Genomic DNA, 24,141 nt, shown 5'->3' on the forward strand with positions numbered 1-24,141 from the left:
TACTAATAGCCCAGTGTTGCCAGAAGCCTCAGGATAACATGAGCAGTCAATGAACATGTATTTTTTTTTATTATAAACCATATTATAAACCATATTCTTACAGTAAAGTCAGCTAGAGAAAAGAAACTGTAATTAAAATCATAAGGAAGAGAAAATACATTTACAGATGTGCAGGTGTATTTACTGAACGGCAGGCAGGTATGGGAGGGCCGCCGGGGCTGAGCCAGGACAGGGGCGGGCTGGCGGGCTGCCGCCAGTATAGCTGAGCCCGCCTCGCAGCTGCGGCCTCCCGAATGCCCTCCTGGAGGAGGGTGGGGGCCTCTGCGCCCCAGTGCAGCCCCAGCGGGTCAGGAAGACCGCCATGCCCTGTGCAGAGCCGGCTGGCCCCTGGGCGCTCTCCTCGGCTACAGTCCAGGCACCCGGCAGCCTGCGGCCCTGCCCCTCTCCTCCCCAGTGCGCGGAGGACAGCGTGTGGGACCCCTGCGGTCATGGCCTAGTAAGATCCTGGGAGCCTGGGTGCGTGGCTGTGAATAAAGGCCTTGTTGCTTCTGTCAACTCAAAAAAAGTGGGGAGTGCCTGGTGGCTCAGTTGGGCATTGGACCCGTGGTTTCAGATCAGGTCATGATCTCAGGGTCCTGGGATGAAGCCCCTCGGTAGGGCTTGACTGGGCCTGGAGGCTGCTTAGGATATGCTCTCTCCCACTCTCCCTGCCCCCTCCCCCCTCATGCACCTGCCGCAAACTCGCGCTCTAAAATAAATAAATAAAAGTGTGTAAGTGGACCCGTGCAGTTCAAACCCGGTCCTTCAAGGGTCAGCTGCAAGCCCCTGGTCTAGTGGGGCTTCAGGACCTCCTCCTCTTGCGGCCAGCAAGCGTTAGTGGAGTGTGTGAACCTCGCCATTCCGAAGTCTTGCGGGCACAGCAGAGCACAAAGCAAGAAGGGGCATGATTGACCGCACTTCCCTTCTCCGACCTCACTCGCCTCTTCCTCTGTCTCTCATTCGTTCACTGCCCTTCCGCTGCCTGGGTGCCTCTCTGCTCTGCAAACAAAACAGCTCGTTTCCACCTCCAGATCTTTGCACCTGCTGTCCTCTGCTCGCCTATCTCCCTCGGCTCTTCCCACCACGGGCTCCCGCTGCCTCTTACCACCGAGCCCCAGGCGAGCCGACCCCAGCGGTCTGTTGTGTTTCCTGCAGATCCTACCCGTCTGGAGGCATCGCTTGTTTGTGTGCAAGGAGCTTCTGTGAAGACAGGTGGAACCTGCCTTAGTTTCCCCGCCCGGCCAGGTGCACAGTACACCTTCCATGGATGAGCTGTGCGTTAGGAAGCCGGGTCAGTATTTTGCTATATGTTTTGGACTTCACTTAAGATTTCATCTGAAGAAAGGTATCGACATTGTATTAAAAATGCAAAGTTTTAAAATCACCGATTCTGATCCTTAAGTCCCTTCCATCTTGAATTGTGACAGTGTCCGATGCAGCGTTCGCCTCTCCTGCTTCCCACAGCCAGATTGATTTCCTGTTACTATTTCTACTAAATACTTTTGGAATCATCACCCAAATTCAGAGCTTTGGAGTTATTTTTAACAGTTCCTCCTCCTTCCCCTTCTCCACACAACTGGTTGCCCAATGGTCCTAAGTGCCTTCCTCATCCACTTCTTATTTCCGTTCTCCAAGGGTGTGAGTGAGCCCAAGGGCAGGGGTCAGGACCTGCTCAGCCCTGGCCTGGCCTGTTGCAGTGGCTGCCACACCATTCTCCCTGCACGACTCCTGCCAGCCCGTTACCCACACAGCGACCGATCCCCTGCTGCTGTGGAGTGAATCTCAGGGACCTGCCCACAGCTACTCCTGTCCACCACAGCCCCCCCCCCATGGTCCTGTACACAGGGGTCACCGGACCCTGGGACACGGGACCCCCACTTTCCTGGCTAGGCTTCTCCAGCCCAGGTTGTGGCCTCGAAGTCTACTAGCAAAAGAATTTTGTCTAATAGGTGGCCGTGGTTAATCCAGTGTTTCCTCCAGGGAAGTGAAATTGCAGGATTTGAGGGAATCTGCAGACATCAGTTTGGACAAGAACGAAGAGGCACAGAAGGGGTGTTGGGCGCAGAGCTCGGAGGCAGGTCCTTGGCCGCTCGAGAGAAAGGGGCCGTGGAGGAGGACGAATGCCTGATGGATGTGCCGCCTCCTCCTGGAAGCCCCCCTCCTCACGCCAGACAGTTCATCTGCCTCGTGAACCCGGCACTCAGGCGCTCTGTTTTGTCCTTATTCCTCCCTGCACCACCGAGAGCTCTTTGAGGGCAAGCGGTACAGGGTGGCACTCTGGCTAAGGGTTCTGGGTCGTCCACAGAACTGAAATAAAGCTGCACTTGCCGACATCCAAAAGCACAGATTCCAGCACCGTCCTGGCATCTCAGGAGGAGGGTCCCAGTTTCTCTGGGAGGCACCATCCGCAGGATGCTACTCGGCTGCTTCCGAGGTAACGTCCCCCACCCAGGAGGCAAACTCCAGGAGGAGAGCCGGGTTCTCTTGGCCTAAAACCGTTGGCCACACAGGGCCTGAACTGGACAGTTCCACAGCACAGGGATCCCAGGGACAGGGAGACAGTGCGGCTCCGTGCAATGGGCTGCTTTTTACTACAAGAAGGAGAAAGGATGTTTTGCAAACAAAGCAAGATACCTCCGCTACTTGACAATTGTTTGCAGAGTCGTCTTTGTCTTCTCCAAGGAGGCGAGTAATGCATTCTCCCCTGGAGGGCAGGGTTCCCTCACTGATTTTGTCTGTTTACGTCTGCCGCTCCCTGAGCACGGCGTGAGCCGTGAGCTGGGCCGAGTGTCCATCCTGTGCCCCGTATCACCTGATTTCCTTAGCAGAAGTGCTATTACTAAACTCACTTTACTGATGAGGAAACCGTAACTTAAAGAGGAGACAGACTTTCTTAAAAGCACAGTCAGGAAGAAAGACAAGCAGGGCTCAAACCTTGTGGAACCCCGGAGCTCAGGCTCTTTGCCACCCCGACGTGCCGACTCCACAGTGCAGATGATTGAGGCCCGTTTCTAAGAAGTATGCGTGTACAAGATGGCCGTGAGTGATTGTGCAGTCCTGCACACAGCTGCACGTGAAAGACCTGGGCACGCGAAGACACGCCACTGAGAGGCAGGTGGGCAGTCAAGAAGTGGCCGTGGAAAGAAGGGAGCCTCGTGTGCAAACTGCAGGCTACCTGGTGGGGTCAGTCCCAGCGTCTGTGGGCTCAGGGACAGCCCAGGGTGTAAACCATACATGAGCCGTCTACAACGAACTTCTGTGGACTGTCAGCTTCTGTGCGAAGAGAAGACAGGGTTATAGTGACTCTTGGACATAGAACAGATTGAAATGTTATAAAACCATCAAGTTTTAAATCAGTGTGAGGTTCACGAGAAGCTGGAGGCTGCCTCTACTCTCGCGGATTGAAGTTGGTGAATTCCCCCGCCACCCAGCTTGATGCCGCATGACGGGGTCGGAGAGAATCCAAACCCACCTGGTTCTGGCAGTCCTCATGCTTTTAGAATGTGACTTGTCCCCAGAGAAGGGAAACTGCCCGGCTTTTCACATGACTTTTGGACACACGCACCACGGGGACAAGTGTGCCTCGAGGAGTTCTCAAGTGAGTCCCTCGTGCCCCTGGAAGGCAGACCTGGGGAGGGGCAAGGAGGCGTCCTGGGCAAAACTGACCTGAAGTGAGTGGATTCTGAGTCCTTCTGGGGATCCAGGTGATCCTGTCCTGGGCACTGGCCTTCACAACAAAGAGTCATGGTCTTTCCCCTTTCGGTGTCTCATCAAGGGAATCTGAGCCGAGGGTTGCAGGTGCACGATGGACAAACCTTTTTAAAAATTGAAAAGAGAAAGAAAAAAAGAGTTTATTGGAGCCCAAGTAAGGACAGGTGTCCTGGATACACAGTTTTCACAAAGGAGAGAGCTCAGGGCAGGAACATTTGGGCAGGCTTATATATGGTTTTTCCATGAGGAGTTACAAAGTATCCTGACAAAGGACGTTCCGGAAAGTTACAGACTTTATCTTACGTTTTTACTGTGTTCAAATATGTTCAATTATTATCTTATGGGAACCAGGGAGGTTTTTTGGTTTTTTCTTACCTTTGTATTTGGAATGCTCCTTTTTTGGTTCTTTTTTAAATGAAGCAGATGGACAGTGTGCGCTCAGGGCAGAAACAGACCCTGAAACCATTGAGGTTTTGTCGGATCATTTTGACCTCTGTAAATGCCTCCCTGGGAGCCCGGGAGCAGGGCCCACCAACATTAAGAGGAGAAAATTTCCTTTATCTGGGTGTCCTTCATGAGGAGCTCTCCCACATCTGAGGGAAGGGAGCAGTTTCCATGGAACCCTGTGGTTTTCTCCACACCCTGACTCATCCACTCATGTCCTAACCCGGCCTCCACGCCGCCCTCGGCTCTTCTCTGTGATGGGAAGTTGAAATCTTCATTCCTTTCTTCATCCCTGCAACACTGACTGGTGGTGTTCAGATTTTAGTGTGTGTCTTACACGGGGTCCTTACGAGAAATGCAGATTCTAGGTCACGCTCTGCACGCGGTCCTCACGCTGAGACACGCACATCCCGGTTCTCAGTCTGGGATGTGGCTTCGTACCCGCCTGAATGTTGCTGGCCCGGCCTGGGCTTCTCTCACCTCCTTTCCCTGATTAGATCATAATCTTTGAGATCGGGAGATGCGTGTTTTCTCTCTCTGGTCGCCCTGAAGGAGTACCTCACATGCTTACAAATACACATGAGAGGTCCCTATCTGCCGGAAGTCGATAGAAACTTCTTCCATTACCCATCGTTTGAATGTCAGGATGGGGTATGGACGAGAAAGAATTGTCTTCTAGGTTGAAAGACCAATCAGAAGAGAAGTAGACAAGGTTTTCCAACTCAAGTTTATACAGATTATTCAAAACACCAGAAAAAAAAAACAACCCAGAAGTTGGAATTTTAAAATCTTTTTGTTTTCTCAGGCATATTTTTTATTAATTTTACTTGGAACATTATCTAGAGGTGAAAAATGTTGCCTCCTTCTGCTTTATACCTAGCTCATATACATTGCTTTCTTTCATTAATAATTGATAGAAAAGCACAATTTCAGATTAGCTCCAAATTCGTCAAGAGTGCAAACACACACCAGAGGCCAAAGTCAGGTACTACTCAGCGGCCTTCGTTCAGGGAGGAGGGAGCAGGGCCTGGCTGCTTCCTCCGTATTTAACGATGTGTCCCTCCTTATCTAAAACCCATCAGTGTTTCCACTTAGTTCTCAGGACTTGGTGCAGACTCGGCAGCGTGGCTTACAGACAGCACCTGGTCTGACCCTGCACCCCCGCCTGCCACTCCAGCCCAGTCTCTGGTTCCGAGGCCCTCCATCCCCTCACATCCCAGCCCTTCCCACATCCTCAATCATTCTGCCTTCAGTTTCTTGAAGGTGCCACCGTCTGTGTCCTATGTGGCCTTAGTATCTCCATTTTTCCTGGCCCAGCTAACTCCCTCTTCAACACTCAGGCCTCATTTCAAACGTCACTTCATCTGGGAGCTTCCCCTGACCTTAGGTCTGGGTCAGGGACATGACCCTCCTTTGCTCGTTACAGTTGCCTGTTTCTATTCTGTACTCTGTGCAGGACTGTAAGGTGGGTGCGCGGCAGGGAAATGAAAGGTCTGGATGTGTATGTGCTCATCGACACACACGCATGTGCACACACGTATGTACATGTACGTACACATCGAGCAGCCAGGAGGGGGACGATTGGTCTCACTCGTCATGGCCCAGTGCCCTGTGGTTAGGTTCTTTCGAGCGCGGGGCTCAGGACCGCCCGGGGTTAGCCCACGGTGGGAGCTCGTGGTGAGGACGCTGTGGGCATGAGGGAAGGCTCGAAGCTCTGTGGGCACACAGCCGGTGCTGCCGTTGGGGCCGGCAAGAAAGGCCCCAACGTGGGCCCCAAACTTTAGAGAGTCTTGCATAACAAAAACATTGACATAGAGAAACTGCTTTTTTCTATTTGACATCCCAAGAAGGTGCTTTGAAATTTTCCTAGTCCCTTCAGTGAGCAGCACATGGGAGAAGAATGCACACGGCACATTGGCCCTCCACGTCCATAGAGGCCGGGCTGCGGGGTGGCGGTGTGCACCTGTGAGCGGTGGGGGGCTCAGGCAAGGGGGAGGTCTCCCCCAATATGTGCTGTGTGCGTCTCTGCAGACGAGCCTCCCCTGGTATCTTTCCTCCTTTGCTCCTCTCTGTTGCTGTCATGCAGTCTGGGAAGGTGCTTACAACTACCTGGAAATCTTGAGTCAGAAAAGGGACGCGCCAAGGGGGTCACCTGAGCGCTTGACTTGATGAGTCCTGATCCTAGGTTCGCACGGGGCCAGTCATGCCCCAGAGTCCTGGCCAGAGCAGGTTCCGCCCCAGCTCAGCAGACCCACACTACCATTCATGCATACGGGGAACCGGGGGACGCGAGGGGATGGAGACAGTGCAGGGAGAGGTGGGAGTCCTCAGCCCCCTTGCCCTCCACTCTGTGAGCCCCCATCTGCTGCAGGTTGTTGGCTGGCAGTGAGAGTGGAGCCATGGGCATGATCTGATTGATAACTTCTCAATATTTAGACATGGAGTAGGTGGGTCTCCACTTGGCTTCTGCCCATGGCTCCCCAACAATATTTCAGGTAACCCTGCACACAGTCTTGCCTCCTCATCAAAGACTCCTGTGCTAACTGACTCCTTGGAAGTGGTCATCCTCGCTCCCTCTAACTTTCTGTTCAGGGAGTGACTCCTCTTCTGACGGGCTTATATTGAGTCTCCTTCTGCCTGCACCAGCCAGCTGAACTGCTCGCGTTTGAGGGCCCCCTGAGAGAGGACCTGCCTGGCTGGCCGGTCTGTGTGGAGCCGTTCTGCAGGCAGACCTCGCGTGCACGTGTCCAGAGCCCGTCTGCCGGCCCGTGAGTGCCTTGGGTGAGGCGCCGCCTCTGAGGCACACCTGCGGCCACTATGGCAGGTCCGTTGTCCACAGAAGCATGGTGGCTTCAGCTGAGAAAACCCCTCTGGGCACTGGCCCTGCAGAGGCCCGGGGCGGAGGAGGTGTTCAGAGCTCCCAGCCCAGTACGTGCTGTCTCCCTCATCCCGCTGAAGCCTACTCTCACATTGATTTTTTTTTTAAGTCACATATGCAATTTTTCTCATTTCCACCTAAACCATGCCAGCTAAGGAAAGGTCCAAGAGTCTAAAGTAAATCATTCCGAGTCTTCTGCAAAAGAGGAAGGAAAAATAAGAACTCTTCCAACTTCAATACCAGATTTAGAGTTTTTCAGATTATTTAGAAAGGTGCGGTCTGCCATTTCTCTATAAATTTACTCTGGTATCAGCAATGCCTCATGTGTATGGGAATGATTTCATTTCCTCTACCGTGGCCAGCTATAGTCACCATAAAATTAAGACAGTGGGGGAAGAAACCCCTGTCTGTATGTAGACAACAGATGAATTCCTTTTCATGACACAGTAGTTTGGGGCACTTTTTGTGACTGTTTTTGTAAAATCCACGCGTTAGGCTGGCCCAAATATGAGGCTAGCCATCTATCAGTGCAGCAGTCTGGGCACACGGACCTAACCAGCCTGCATAAGGTGGCGCAGCTCCTGCAGCTCTGAGTGCAGTGCTGGGCTCAAGGGTAAACCAGCGAGTTGACCCCGCTCTTTCCTCTTGCTTCACACGGGCTCCTCACGGCCTTCCCGCTCAGCAGAGGCGGTGGGACTGGGTAACGGGCGCCCCCAGGACCCTTCGGAGCCATGCTTCCTGACTCCCTTCAGCCAGTTCTACGGAGCATGGATGTGAATGGCACAGACTTCTGCGCAGACGACTGTCCCAAAGTCTTTGTGTCATGTTGGGGAAAGAGGAAGAGACCGATGAGAAAAGATGAAACTTAAGTCTCTTGTACATTAAAGAGTTCAAGTTCTCAGAGTCAAGAAGAGCTTCAGACATGGGGTTCTCAGCTCCTGTGATTCACGGGAACCAGTCCCCATGTTTCATATGCCCATCTTGTAGCACCAGCCTGCAGCGTCTGATGTCAAGGTCAGGGCGGGGATTGGCACATGGGCATGTGTTACGATTCTCACGGTAACATTCCTGCTCAGGCAGGGTGGAAAACCAGTGATCTGGATGAGAGGTTTGCAGTTTGCTTTTATCCCCGCTCCACCAGGGAGGAAGAGCTCACTAGGTGACTTTGGGGGGAGAAGCTGGGCTCCAGGGGAACCCATGCAGTTGGCCACAGGCTCTCAAGGAAGAGCGAGCAGAATCGTGGAAGCAGAGTCGTCCAGCAAAGAAGTCGGCCTGACTTTGGACTTTGACTGCACTGCGACCCCGCCGGTGATGCGGGTCGGCTTCCGGTGCCCAGGTGTTGGGCATCAGCGTCAGGTGTCTTCGGGATGCTGCTCTGCAGGTGCGATGGCAGCGACGTTCTTGAAAAAGTCAAAGCAAATTGGAACGCTACCCAGCAAAAAACAGAAACCAACCACTTTTGATACAGGTGACAAAATGGGTACATCTTAAAAACAAAACAAGCGAAAGAAGGCAGTCACAAAACGTTACATGCTGCCCGATTCATTCCGGTGCCTTTCCAGAAAAGACGAAAAAGCATGTAGACAAAGGTCAGATCACTGGTTCCCAGGGACTGAGAGTGGGAGAAAGGGGTTAATGCAAAAGGTGAAAGGGATTTTTTGAGGGAATGGAGATGGTGTGTATTCCCCCCCACCCCCCTGCCATGTTTATTGGAGGTCAGTATGGCCCAGACGTTTGAAGCGATGTGTGGTTGTCACCTGAAGTTCAACACGGGGATTTGGACTGTATGTTACACCAGAAGTGAGGGGTCGAAATGCTCTGGATAGAATGATAGATCCTGTCCCATAGGGAAGACAAAAATATCGCTGTGGCGATCAGTGTATCTGAAGACAAAAGTGTCCCAAAGTGGGAGGAATTTATTTTATCCCCATTTTTTTTATTCTAGGAGAAAACAGACAACACACAATCCAGCCTCTCAACAGCTGTTGGAGGGTGCAGTACAATTGTGGTAACTGTGCGCGTTGTCATAGGCAGGCTCTGGAACTTGTTCATCTTGCATGACTGAACCCCACTGAGCAGCAGCTCTGCATTTCCCCCGGAAACCACCCCGCTACGTTCCGCTTCCGAGTGTGATTATTTTGACTGCTTCGTGTTGGTGGAGTCATGCACTGGTTGTTTTTCTGTGACTGGCTTGTTCCGCACAGCACGCCGGCCTCAGGATTCACTCATGTTGTATGTGGCACGATCTCCTTTTAAGGCTAAATAATACTCCACTGTGCACGTATACGTGTTCTCTGTCCAGTCATTCTTTGATGGACAAGGATGCTTCTGCCTCTCAACTCTTGTGAGTAATGTTGCCATGAGCACGAGAGCACAAATATCTCTGCAAGATCCTGCTTTCGATTCTTTTGGATAAATATCCAGAATTGGCATTGCAGGATCATGGGGTAGTTCTATTTTTAATTTTTCGAGGAGCCACTGTACTGTTTTCCACAGTGGCTGCATCATTTTATATTCTCGCCAACAGTGCGCCGGACTTCTAAGTCCCTCACGTCCTCACCAACACTTATATTGTTTGTTTTTCTTTTGAATAATGGTCATCCTAACAGGTGTGAGGTGAGGTTTAATTGTCGTTTTGATTTGCGTTGTACTGGTGGTTCCTCGTTGACGATTAATGAGCACCTGCTCATCTATGTGTTGGCCGTCTCTATGTCTTCTTTGGCAAATATTTATTCAAGTTCTCTTCCCATTTTTAAATTGGGTTATTGGGTTTCTAAAATTAATTCATTTGTTTATGGCTGTTGAGTTGTTGGAGTTCATTATGTAAACTTGGATGTTCACCCCTTCTCAGACATCCGGTTTGCAAGTAGCTTCTCCCGTTCTGCGTGTTGTCACCCATTAGCTCTTCCCTGTGCTCTACAGAAGTGTGTGTGTTTCATACAGCCCTACCTGTCTATTTTTTTTTTTTGCTTTTCTTGCCTGTGCTGTTGGTGTCAGATCCAGTAAATCATTGCCAAGACCCACGTTCTGAAGCTTGTCCTCTGAGCTTTCTTACATTTGGGTCTAACCCACTTTGAGCTGGTTTTAGCATACACCGAACTGTAAGGTTCCAGTTTCCTTCTTTTGCATGTGGAAACCTAGTTTTCACGTCACCGAAGGCAGGGGCTGGAGATCTGCTGTGTTGCACTGTCTCCCCAGTCGGTTTGGGCAATGTTTGCTCCACATGAGCAGGCATGTGAGGTTGGGTGGATATGTGCTTACTGTACCTCCTGCTGTCTCTTTGGTAGAATGTCCTTCTTTGTCTTCTGTGTCAACGTTCTACTTAGAGTCTCTCTGTTTCTGATACAAATATGGCCACTTCAGCTCTCCTTTGGTTGTCGTTTGCCCAGAATATCTTTTTCCATCCTTCACTTTCAGCCTTTGCATGTCCTTCAATCTAAAGTGAGTCTCTTGTGGACAGTATGCAGTTGGGTCTTGTTTTTTGATCCTCTCGGTCACTCTGTGTCCTTGGGATGGGGAGTTCCATCCATGCTCATTTGAAGTAATCATGTAGAGAAGGACAATGCCGTTGTCTTCTTGGTCATTGCTCTCCTCTGTCCTGTGGCTCTTCGGTCCCTCTCTTCCTGCCTTTCTTGGTGATTCATTGATTTTGTGTGTGTGTGTGTGTGTGTGTGTGTGTGTGTGTGTGTGTGGTATGTTTTCATCCTATTCTCATTCTCTTTTGTGTATCTTCCTGGGGTACGTTCTCTGTGATTATCATGGGGCTGACATAAAACACCTTATAGTTATAACAACAGGCTTCAAGCTGATAATAACTTAATTTCTGCTGCATACTTACCGAAACTACATTTTTACATCTGCCCCCCGCTCTCTGTTATTATGTCACAAATTACATCTTTCTGTATTGTGTATGCATTAACATATTTTTATAGTGAAAGTTACTTTTACACTTCTGTTTTTGACTTGTCTGACAGCATTGGAAGTGATCCGCACACCACTCTTACGTGTTTCTGGATTCTGCGTGCGGCTGTATGTTCGCCTTTACCGATGAGCTTTCCACGTTCCTATGCTTTGGTGGTGATTCTGGCTGCCTTCTGTTTCCACCTGAAGACGCTCAGACCTTTCCTGTGAGCGTCTTCTCTGGGCTTGCACATGTAAATTCTGAGTTAGATGGACCTGCCAGCTTCTTTCTTCAGGAGCCTGCAGTCTCTTGCTTCCTTGGGCACCTTCGCAGCTTCGCTTGACCCAGCTCTTTTGTGTCCGGCGGTGCCAAGGCTTCTAGAGTACGCTGAGTCCCTCTGTGTCACGCGAGACAAACGCTGGTCCCTTGGGCAGCACCCTGAAAAGTCAGAATGTTGGACTTACACTCCACTCTTCTCTTCCTCCCGAGAAGGGAACCTCTATCCACTTTACCACGGGTCTTCTGAGAGCAGCTCGCTGCCGAGCTGTCCTTGTTCTCAGAGGTTCCTACGTGTCCATGCCGCCGGGGCCCGTCTGTGCTCTGAGACAGGTGAGACAGAGGTCAGTCCCTTGGGAAGCCCCCTCAAAAGCTGGAAGCTCAAACACTCCCCAGATGGAGCCAGGAGTTGGGGTTTTTCTTCTACTCACTCTGCGCAGAGCCAGAGGGAGGCGGTATGGTGAGCGAGTGCTGCAAACCATCACCTTTGTTCTCAGTGGCCCCCAGCCGATGCCATTTCCCGTCAGCATCTAGAGTAGAGCAAGACAGAAACCAGTTCCTCAGGCAGCTCCCTGAAAAGCCTGAACGTGGGGAGTAATGTCCAGTTTCTCTTTTTCTCCGTAGGGAGAAGCTGGGAGCTGGGAGTTTTCTGCTTATCCAGCGTGCTGGTCCAGGAGGAGGAGGTGCTGTGCTGAGAACCTGCCACGAATTTTGCCACTGGCTTAGGTGAGGCTGATTTTGTACTCACCTGGGATGCAGGAGCCACTTCACTGGTTTCTGGATTTCTCACAAACAGAACGGGTCCGTGTGTTATTCAATCAGCGTGTTCAGGTGGGGAGGACAGTCTGGGGGGCCATCCTGCCGTCCTGCTGACACTACTACACAGACGGTTTATGTCCTCATCGTGGTGGTGGTTTGTATACAGTTGCCCAAACTCACCAAAATATACATCTTACCGCATGTAAATTATACATCCATAAAGCTGACTAAAAATAAATCCATAAAAAATTAATGTAACAAAAAAAATTTTTTTAGACCAACAGTATGGCCTAAACTTAGCTCCTAGATACTTCCCTTCGGTACTCAGCAGTTTATAGATCTGCCATTAAATTCCACTTAGAAATAGCATTGCATGGATAAAATTTTCTGACATATGCGCTTTGCTTACTTTTACTGTTTACTTCTCTCTCTTCTCAAGATTGATTCCAGCCAGACTCTGTATTTTTCAGGACAGTGAGGAAGTCATCATGTGGGGATCGCCATTTCTCAATAAAGAGAAAGTTGCATCCTATGTATATCACTGCGTTCTCGGTGCCCAAACAAATGTCTGATACGTCATAGACATTCGTTAACATTTCTTGGAATAAATGAGTAGAAATTCTCTTCTTTGGCATTGCTCTGTCAAAATAGTGGAGAAAACTCGGCCTTCGAGTCAGATCCTGTTTTTGAACCTTGAATTTGCCGGTTCGGAGCTGTATGGTCTTAGTCTGAACTCGTGACTCCCACCTGTGGAAAGGGATAGAATAATCCAGCACACATGAAGGGAGCTCCCCCAGCTAAACAAATCACAGCTTTCCGTTGTCTGAGTGTCGTTACCCAAACAAGAATTTTCATTGTTTCTTTTCACCCAAAAATCTTAATGGGCTGGTTACCCATAATTTGTGTCACTTCCAATCAACATTCAAGACACTTGAAATGCTAACTAGACTGGTTTTTTTGAAACTTGATGCTTCTCTCCCCAATCTGATGACATGACTCATTTCTGTTGCTCATGGTTGATGGAGCCTAGCAGTGCCTAACATAAATGCTGGCTTCTTTAATTGCATGTTTATAGCCATTTTCATGCTCTCAGAGCTCTCTTCTTGGCCAACTGGGAGCTCAAGAACCACATGAGAGCGGAGCCTGGGTGGAGGGACCTCATCTGCTCATACCTTCCTCTGTCCGCTTTCCCTTCAAGCCTGAGGCTCACAGTCCTGCTTTCACTCTCCTCCTGCCTCTCATTCTCGTATGTCTTGAAGGTAGCTTCTTGTTCCTGCTCTGCTCTGCAACCTCAGCTCCTCATCCTCACGTTTTCCCGACACCATTTGTTGAAGAGACTGTCTTTTCCTCATTGTTTATTCTTTCCTGCTTTGTCAGAGATTAATTGACGATACAATTGTGGGTTTATTCCTGTGTTTCTGTTCTATTCCACTAACCTGTATGTCTGTTTTGTGCCAGTACCATACTGTTTTAATTACTACCACTTTGTAATATAACTTGAAATCTGGGATTGTGGTGTCTCCAGTTTTGTTTTTCTTTTTCAAGATTGCTTTGGCTGTCTGAGGCCTTTGGTGGTTCCAAACCCATTTTAGAATTGTTTGTTCCAGCTCTGTGAAAAATGCTGTTGTATTGCGATAGGGACTGCTGTTGTATTGCGATAGGGACTGCTGTTGTATTGCAATAGGGACTGCTGTTGTATTGCAATAGGGACTGCTGTTGTATTGCGATAGGGACTGCTGTTGTATTGCGATAGGGACTGCTGTTGTATTGCGATAAGGATTGCTGTTGTTTTGCGATAGGGTCCGCAGTAAGTCTATAGACGCTTTGCGAAGTATGTGCGGTCATTTTACTCTTAGCCATTCTGCTAAGTTGGAGTGCGGTATTTTGATGCAATTTTATAGACTGATTGATTGATTTTAAAGATTTTATTTATTTGAGAGAGAGAGAGTAAGAGAGCACAAGGAGGGGAAGTGCCAGGGGGAGAGGGAGAAGCAGGCTCCCCGCTGAGCAGGGAGCCCAATGTGGGGCTCGATCCCGGGACCCTGAGATCATGACCTGAGCCAAAGGCAGACGCTTCACTGACTGAGCCACCCAGGTGCCCCTTCACTGTGATTTTAATGTGCCTTTCCCAATTATATGTTTTTATGTGTATATTGACCATTTAACAAATCTCTATTTTGTGAAGTGTCCTAGTTTTTTGCCTGTCTTTTTAAAAATTGAATTATCTATCATTTTCTTATTGATTGGTAGTTTTTTTATATACTCTGTATATGAATTCTTTGTCATATGTGTAGTATATAAATATGCATGTATATATTTATATGTTATATAAAAAATAAATAGATTAATGAATAACACAGGAAATTTAAAAGCCAGAAGAGAAAAGGTGGACAGATACCATCACACACATGAAATTTTTAGTGTTCAGAGTAATGAAAGACAGCAAGACTCCATAATATATAACAGACACCATATATATATATATACATACACACACACATATGATATATGTAATGTATAATATCGCATCACCTATATTACATATATATATAACTGACTATATATATGAATATACTATATGTATAGTTCAACCAGCCAGACCTGTTCCTGAGTTCAGAGAAATGAAATGAATAATAGGACCACCCATACACACTTACAAGAATGTGCAGACCAACTTTATTCCCAATATCCCCAAACTGGAAATAATGAACTATCCAGAGTGAATAGAAAAATGGTGGCATTCCCATAGTGTGGGACTCAACACAACATAAAGGATACATTTCAGCTGGATGCAGTCCATGAGGGGAGGAAGTCAGACCCAAGATAGTAGACGGTAGGGTTCTATTTATATAACGTTCAGGAACTGGCAAAACAAATACTTATTGATCGTCATCAGACAGTAGTTACACTTGGAGTGTTGTTACCTTCGGAGGGAGGGAGAACGAGGAAGCCTGGGGAGCTGGACATACTCTCTCCGGATGTGGGTGGCGGGTTAAAGTTACGTGCGTTGTGTGCTGAAGATTTGCACCCTTTGCCACATATGTGACCGTCTCTTCCAGCTCGCCCTGTGAGCAGAAGGATTTTGTTTGGTTTACTGGTTGAGTGTGGCTGTCACATGACGGGTGCTGCACGTTGAAGGAAGGTTGTGTGGATGAACCAGAGCCGGCGCAGTTTTCACATGGAAATGGTACCCCAGTCGCCACAAACCAGATTTTGGCATTGGATCTACTTTCCTTCAAACACGTTGCTCGTTAATTGAATCCTGTTTAGAAAGGATTAGCCTGGAGAGGAGCCCACTTGAAGTTGCATGTGCAGAGGAAAACCGCAGTGGCCTGGTCCTGACGGGCAGCTGCACAGCTGTGTGGCGGTTCCCGGAGCTCCAGGAACACCGCGGCTGGTTCTCAGCGACCCGTCTAGACGGCCATGAGGAGCTGAATCATGTGTTAGAGGAACCCGGAGGAACTTTGGTCTGCATCCAAAACGGGGATTTTAACAACAGTTTAGAAATTAATGTATAGCAAGAATGAAAGGAAGAAGAGCCATGTGTACAGGAGAACGTGGTGTAGGATAAAGACAGCGTTTAATTCTCTTGGGGACTTGATGGTGAATTGGCAAAGTAGTTCTGGACAGTTGTCCATGAGAAGAAAAACTCTGGCTTCCTATTCACACTACGTATAGCATTAAATTTGATCAATTAAAGATCATGTGTAAGAAAGAAAAGATAAAAGATGTGAGGAGATAATTTACGAGAATATACCGATCACTTTAGGAATATGGGAGACACACTTAAGCAACGTAGGAAATCTGTAAAAGCCCAAAGAGAAAGATGGGCGGAGAGGGTCACATAGGAAAGTTCTCTTCAAACATTTGGAGTGTTAAAAGACGCCGTGAACTGAGTCAAACTGACAACCTGGCGACAATATTTGCTGTGAATATAATAGATAAAGAGTCATTTCCTTTATAAATATAAAAGCTGTTACAGATTTGTAAGATGAAAGAAAGTAACTCAATAAAAAATGGAAATATGAGCACTAAAGATATGAGCAGGAAATGCGGAGGAAAGCGTGTTTCTACGGACGTCGGTAGCCAGCAAAAGGCACGTCAGAGCAGTAAGACGACGCCATTCTGTCGTTGATCAGATGGGCGGAAATGAATTCACGTTCTCATTTCTTCGGTTCTTTAGGGGTTTTTTTTGACATTCCATCCTTAAATGCTTTTCAAAGGGAAAGGGGAACTTAATATTTCCCTTCAGAACTGGGGGACTTCTGGTTGAAGGTCAGGTACACAGAGCTGGCTGGAAGCCTGACCAGGCACGGGGCAGCTGCTCAAGCACAGGAAAGCAGGGCTCGAGCCTCCCCCGATGCCCAGCTCCTGGGGTGGAGCCGGCCCCAAAACTGGCCCCAGCCCCCAGGCACATTCTCACCTCCCAACATTTTCTGGGAATAACACCTTAAAGGGATACTCTTCTCTACCCTTTATGAAGAAAAAGAAGAAATTTGTGCCTCAGGAAAGAGAGGACAGCCTGTCCTTTTAATGTCCTGTCGAGCACCGTGACTGTCCCACGAGGGTTATCTAGTCGTGTAGGAGAACGCATTTTTATTGGGCTTGTTACTCACTGTTGATTGAACGTGTAGATTAGTGAAGACACGTGTTAGTTGATAATTTTGGCCTATCAGCAGTATCAGTGACTTCTGTCCCATAGAAAAGATAACCCCAGTGGTTGTGGTTTTATTGTCTTCTAGGATATTACCCAGTTTTGTAGCTGGCCTAAACTTATTCTAGGGTTCTTCTTTCAAATGACTGCGCGCACTTCATTTCTCAGATATTTTTCGGACTAGTTTCACCATCCTGCTCATTCTCTCATCAATTAATTGAACAGATCTTTATATGAGTCATGGTTTTAACTTCTTGAAAACTACACTTCAATGCTCTTTCTTGATGTTATCCAGTGTTCAAAGCCCAGCCTGATGCTCATTTTTTCTAGAGATCTCTAACCACCCCAGACGATCTCTACCTGCCCTGAATGACCATAGCGACCACCTTTTCCAACCGGGAGCCCTAAGGTTTCTTTAACGTGCTGGGAGGCCAGGGAAAGGAGAAGAAGTGGGAGGGACGTGTCGGTGATGGTCACGCATGTCGGCCCCACCGCCCTGTTTTAGGGACCGTTTCCTTGTGTATGAGGAAGTGTGTTAGACTTTGCAGGCTGTGTGGTCTTTGTCCCAACTACTCAGGTCTGCCTCGCAGCAAGAAATCAGCCGTTGACAAGATATAATGGAGCAAATGTGGGTGTGCTACGATAAATCTTTATAAACACCGAAATTCGAATTTCATATAATTTTCACATGTCTTGATGCATTACTTTTCTTTCAGTTTTTTTGCCATTTTAAATGGAAAAACATTGTCAGCCATAGGCTGTCCCGGAGCAGCAGGTGACCTGACTTGGCCGCCAGCCTCCTGCGGCATTGAAGGAGCCTGCAGTTCTCCCATAGGTCATCTGTAGTCCATACTGTTGCTATTGTGTTGTCTGGTCAGGGTCTCAGGATGTATGTTTGTGAGGGCGGGTGCCTCATACTTCCTTGGAAAGCTCTTAAGGACCAAGTTCATTGGAGCAAAGCAGGCTCGATGACTGTTGAGTAGGAGAAAGAGGTTTGCTTGGCATCAGCCTGGCCTGAGGAAGGTCTGGGTAGTGGCCGACTGCTCCTCTGAGCAGGTGGAAGGTTCAGGAAGAAGCCAAGGGAATGGCACCCTCAGAGAAATCCTTGAAAGACACCCAGGAAATGTAGTCGGCTACCATGTAGCCCTTTGAGTAAGATCGAGAGTAACCAGGAGGCAGATGGCCCTTTTCCATCACAGTGAAGCCACCAGAAAAAAGCCAGCTCTGACCTCCTTGGGTGCCTGCAATGCCCTTCTGTGTCTCTAAGGATCAGGTGCTGATGAGGGACGCTTCGTGCCTGTTCTCCAGGCCGGTCCTTTGACAAGGGCGCACCTTCCCGCCGTCTGACATATAGTCTCCAACTGTTTGCTCACTTCCAAAAAGTCTTCCTCACTTTCCGTCCTCTCTCCTTCCCAACACACACACATGCATGCACACACACACACATGTGCACACGCACGCATAGGCCTGGGCAGGCCTCCTCCACGGCAGGGCCAGCGCTCATCTTCGTATTTACTGTGCGTAGGACATCATCGGGACTCGGCAGCTTTTTTTTTTTCTTCTTTTTTTGGAATGGGGCTTTTAAATAGCACCTCGTTTAATGCAGCCATTTAAAGAGGTCTCTGAAACACCTGATTTTCATCTGGTTTTATCTTTGTGGCCAGGGAGTGTGAAGGGACAGGAAGAAGAAACAGACTTGGATTTTCATGTGAATCCTCATAGATGCCCCCTTTAAACTCCAGAGTGGTGGTCCCCAGAGCACCATTGCTGGACCCCATCCTGGAGGTTCCGATGGAGGAAGTCTGGGGAAGGAGCCAAAATCTCACATGTCTAGCAAATTCTCAGGACAGGCTGCCGCTGCTGCTGTGGGACCACACTTTGGGAGCCAGTGTTCCAGAAGATTAGGTCCACAGCTCCCCTATACCAATGGGAAGTTTGGGAATTCATCTTTTGACTTGGAGGCCTCCAGCCTTATGATCAGCCTCTGTCTCCAATCCCAGACCTCCGATTTCCATCCCAGCCCACATCACCACTATCCTCTGGCCAGGACAAAAGAGGATGAAAGCAGCAAAGAAGGATCTGAGATTGTTTCAAATTCAAGTACAAGAAACTGACAAAAACTTTGGTTTACAGGAAGGAATTAGCCTTGAAGAGGGAGTATAATTTTTGAGCTCATAGAGTGATCCTCCAAGAGGAATTTGGGGCTAATTTGGGAATTAGGTGGAAAAGCAGCTTTCCGCCAAGAAATCACACAATACTGGTCACACCCACCACCGGAAATACTTCCATCTTCCAGTGGGTATTTAATACTGTGCCTGGGCAGGGGGCATGAGGGGTGGGGAAGGCTGCAAAGGGAGGGAGGGGCCAGATCCTGGAGATGGCTTTGTCATACTTTGAATGACAAAGAAATCTGCCCTTGGCAAACTAGACTACAACTTTGCCTTTCTCTCCCACGTTCTCTACACAGCAGCCAGAAAGGCATTTCTAAATGAAATTCAGCCCTGTCTTGCCCCAGCTTAAATCCTCCAGCTCCAACTAGTGCCCTCAGGATTGAATTGGGACTGTGGCAATGCAGGCCCCTGCTTCCCTCCCCAGTCCCATGTCAGGAGATATCCTCCCCTGCCAGCACGCATGCACACCCGCATGCACACACACACGCACACACACATGAACGCTCACATGTGTGCACACATACGCACGCACACTCACATATGCGTGTGCACACACGCACGGCCATCACAGGCACACACACACATGCACACGTGTGTGTGCACACGCACGCTCGCACATATGCACACGCACACACACGTGCATGTGTGCGCACTCACACAGATGCATGCACACAGATGCACACACATGCATACACGTGTGCGTGCACACACAAAGCTCTGCTCCAACCGTTCTCGTGGGCTTTGCACATTCTCTTCCCTCTTCACTTTCCTCACCCCCTGCTTTCCCTCTATGTTCTCACCCAGGTTAAGACTCCCCTTAAACTTCCTCTGGGAAGTCTTTCCTGACCCAGAGGAAAAGATATGTGTCCCTCACAGGCTCCAGGACTACACAGTGACTGCTTGATCCCTGTAGGCCCCAGGGGCAGCTACCCCAGGACACATCTTTCTCAGTGGATTGCAATGATCTGTTTACTGCTTTCTCCCCCATTACACTGTGAGCTCCCTGAGAGCAAGAACTGTGTCCCTGGAACCTAAAACCATACCTAGCACACAGTCAGTAAGTACCTATGGAATTAGTGGATAAAGAATATTATCTTTTTTAAAAATACAAACATTGGAATTTTGAATTAAAATTTTTATTCTAGAAAATTTGGAAAATACGACAATGTACAAAGAAGGAAATTAAAATCATTTGTAATCCCCCTATTTTGAGGTAGCCCCTTTTAGTTTATGCATTAATTTTTGAGAAAGGGGATACTATGTAAAAAGGAGAATGTAGGAGCTTTCTGGCAACGATGTGTATTGCATAGAGAATGGAATTAAAAGACCAGTTAGATGAGGGTTCAAACTCTGGGTATAAGACGACAAGTGCATGGACAGAGGACAAGAGAACAAAGCCGTGAGATGCATGGGTAAGTAGCAGGTGCGGTGGCAGGACCTGGTAATGGATTCGAGGAGGCAGGGAGCGGGGAGCCGAGCAGAGAGATGCTGTCTGCTGACCTAAAGGTTAATAAACTGTTGAGTAAATGGAAGATTTTGAGATTGAAAGAACAGAGGTGTCCTTCTCTCATCGATTTCTTCATCAAATATGTATTGGGCGTCTGGTCTGCTCCAGGCACTGGTGAGGAATGGACACGACCGCAGCCACTGAGCCCGAGCACCACTGCGGAGAGGCCACCTCGCCCGTCCTCGTGTCAACTGCGCCGTAACCTCCACACTGTACAAGATGGCAACAGTTCTCAGCGATTTCTTGAGACGTCAGCGCGAGAGCCAACATCCTGACCACACGACAGGTCTCTGCAGGTAGGCTCCATTGTTGATCAATACTGAACAGACGGGCTTAGTGCACTAATGCCCACAGAACACTTGCTTTCCCTCCAACTCATGTAACTGCCCCCCCTTTTCTCTCCCTCCTAACAACCCCTTGCTTTCACCCTGCAGTGGGACAATACTGGGTTTCCATCCGAACGCGCTCCCCGAATTGCGGCTCTTTATTTTCTGGGTAAAGGTACATCAGTGAGCACAGCAGCAAACTGCTGGCCTCCTGCAGCTGTGGCTCGGGTCGCCCACACATGGTCCCGTGGACAGAACGGGCAGGTTTAGGCTGGGAGAGCAATCGAGGAAAGTTATCAAGTCCTTTACAGAATTTTCCAAGAGCAGCTAATTCCTTTAATTCCCGAACACAGGCGTGTATGTTCGCGGCTGCCAAACAAGTTGTGAGCCACTGTCTTTGGCCGGTGAAGAAAGCAGACAGTTGCTTCAGATGGAGGTAGAAAAACCCCTCCTTATGCAATGGCTAGTTTTTGGTTGGTTCCAGATGTGAACGGGCCAGAGTCCTTCCTGATGAAAATTGGGAATTAGTCTTGCTCTGAAGAGACATCCTCTAATAAAAAATTCCATTAATAGTCAATAGCTAGAAAAACCACAGAAAATTTCAGAAACTCCTGGAGAAAAAAAAACACTAAGTAAATAAAACGGCCCACTTGTGTAACACTGGTTACACAAGTGTTCACTTTGTGAAGATACTCTGAGATCAATAATTTGAGATTTATAATTTGGACACTTTTCTGTGTGTATATTGTAGAGCAATACAAATTTTACTTAAAAGCAAAATTGCTCCAGATACAGTGTCTTCTAAAAAAAAGAAAAGAAAAGAAAAAAACCAAGAATAAAACAAACCAGGGAAATCCTTCTCTGTTTTTCCGACAAGGAGAATGGTTGCTGCCTGAGGACAGGACACTGGTGTAGCCTGTGAGGAGCACTTTCCCGGCTTCCGACTCTGGAGTCGGTGAAGCTGGGCCCATCACATTCCAATTCCACCTTCTTTACGGGCTGGTTGGCCACTGGCAGATTGTTCAAACCCTTCAAGCTTCGTGGAGCTCATCTGCAAAATGGGAAACCATCGACGTCTCAGAGTCGTTATGCATATGAACGAGATGATGTGTGTGCCGGGTCTGGCCCGGTGCTTGCCATACGGAGCGCCCGCACGAGTGTTCCGTCCTCACTTCCTCCAGCAACATCCCTCTTTTACACCTTCCCAGACGTTCACAGGTCTGAGCTCCCATTGAAGGCAAAGGGAGATGCTACTGGGACAAATACGCCAAAGACTGGAAAGCAGGAGAGGCCCGAGGAGGAGCCAAGGCCAGCCAGGCGCTGGCACTCATGAGTAACAAGGAAAATGTGAAGGAATCGTTGTCATTACTGAAACCCAGCCAGACACTGCCGCCAGGGTGCCAATGACAACAAGGAGAGCTGAAATTATAGTATTTGCTCACTGTGCAGATTTTCCCCACAGAAAAATAGGGGGAGTAAATCAAAAAACAGCAATACGATATATCACAACAGTGGATTTTCCCATGGTGTGAGTCTAGCAGGGAATTTGGGGTTACTTTTTGGTGCCAGTCTTACAGGAACACTTGGTTGACTCATTAAAACCCAATCAATGGCTATTTTCATGTGTGTCATCTTCTGACATGACGTTTTGGGGAACTGGGATATTCTGCTATTGGCAACGTGTGACATTAACTTGCTTTTCTTGCGGTGGTTTTCCCTGACTTTTCCATTCTCCCGTGTTTGGGGCCTGAGGGAACCCGATCGAGGTTCACCTAGCAATAGATTTTGCACAGTCATTAGCTCTAAAACTTTCCCGGGTGCCTCCCTTCCTTCCGTGGGGACCCATCCTGGCCTTCATCCTCTCTGCTGTTCTGTGCCTTCTTGACGTCACAGATAGTCTTGGCCTGAGGCTGCAGATTGATGGGCTTACACGGTGACCTTGGGGATTGCTTCCTCATCATACATAACGGGTTCAGTGTTCCCCCACTGATAGCTCATCTCCTTGGGATGAGGAGGTCGTGGTTTCCATGAGTACTGTGCCACCATAGACCCATGCGGCTTGTACTTTTCCTTTGTGTATTTCTTATATGGGGGCCACTGTGGCATATCGATTATTTTAAATAAAAGTGACTCAAGAGACAACCTGTGCAGGAAGGACACTGAGACCGTCCCCTGTCCCCCTGAAAGCAGGAGATAAACGTCCAGGTGAAAGGTGCCCTCCCTGTGCCAGGAGGTGAAGACACATCCTTATCACCAGAGATGGGACATTTAGAGCCGAGAAGACTGTGTCAACACCCTTGTGACCTTGTGCTAATGTAATCTGCCAGCCCAAGTCTGTTTACAATTCCTTAGGGACTGAAGCTCCCAAAGTTAAGTTTTCTTTGTCCTGTCAATGCCTCACAGATTTATGGGCTCTTTGTCTTGAAAGTGTAATAGCTGCCCGCCTGGGTCATTTCTTCAGGTCTCAAGCATATAACAGGGCCTCTATGTGCTCACAATAAACTTTGGGGTTTTTTTCCTGTTGATTTGTCTAATGTAAATTTAATTCTTAGTCCAGCTGGAAGAGCTCGAAAGTCAGAGGAAGAATTTTTCCCTCCCTTCACTTCAATGTAGAGTAATGATCGATCCCATAACCTGTGACTTAAACAGAGGAAATTTGTTATTTAAAATTATGTATTGCTTAAATGCAAAAGACACTCCAAAGGTGATACCATATGTGTCATTGGGTGGTTAGGTTCCAGCCTTGGCTCAGAAGAATACCTGACCTTGTCTATCCCCAGTGCCGTACAGCCTTGGGCTGGCCTCTACCTCTTTAGGGACATATGAAGGGGAAACAGATCTAGGAAATCTGATTCCCTGACCTTAGCATCTCCAGCCCATTTGTTTATTGTCACTACAGAAACGGGCCAGTGCTCAGGAAGGCTCCTGCTCTCTCACCCATCAGTCTGAGCATGTAATACAACTCTTCCTCCTGTCCTGTGCACGTGGGGACAGGGGAGTGAAGGCAGCAGCTCTTGGCTGGGGTTTGGGACTGATTTTTGCCATTAGAACTCCAGCCAAGGGCCCCTGGGGGGCTCAGTTGGTGAAGCGTCTGCCTTCGGCTCAGGTCATGATCCCAGGGTCCTGGGATCGAGTCCCACATTGGGCTCCCTGCTCAGCAGGGAGTCTGCTTCTCCCTCTGCCTCTGCTGTTCCCCCTGCTCATGCTCTCTCTCTCTCTCTCTGTCAAATAAATACATAAAATTAAAAAAATAAAGAAAGAAAGAACTCCAGCCAAGAGGCAAGCATTAATGTTGTAGGGAATTCAGATTGCATGTATCCATGGGGGAGGAAAAATTTCAGTTCTTCTGATTGGACTAAGAATCAGATTGACATGAGACAGATTCACAGGAGAAGATAAAATTTAATTTCATACCCGTGGGGAACCCACACACACATGAGATTCTAAAGACAGTCAGGCCCAATGTGTTAACAGC

At 48.5% G+C, this 24,141-nt stretch overlaps 1 protein-coding gene across 1 annotated transcript in view; it reads left to right on the forward strand.

Annotated features, from left to right (window-relative positions):
- The window catches only part of MMP12 (matrix metallopeptidase 12), a 62,381-nt gene that overhangs the window by 14,073 nt on the left and 24,167 nt on the right, over positions 1–24,141 (forward strand). Inside the window, exons 3-4 of the mRNA XM_045797646.2 lie at positions 11,874–11,975; positions 20,449–20,636. The gene's annotated coding sequence lies outside the window, so the exon portion shown is untranslated. The remainder of the gene's footprint in view (positions 1–11,873; positions 11,976–20,448; positions 20,637–24,141) is intronic.

Source organism: Ursus americanus, chromosome 16 (genome assembly GCF_024610735.1).
Source record: "Ursus americanus isolate L20-20 chromosome 16, mUrsAme1.1.p, whole genome shotgun sequence".
NCBI classification, from domain to species: Eukaryota; Metazoa; Chordata; class Mammalia; order Carnivora; family Ursidae; genus Ursus; species Ursus americanus.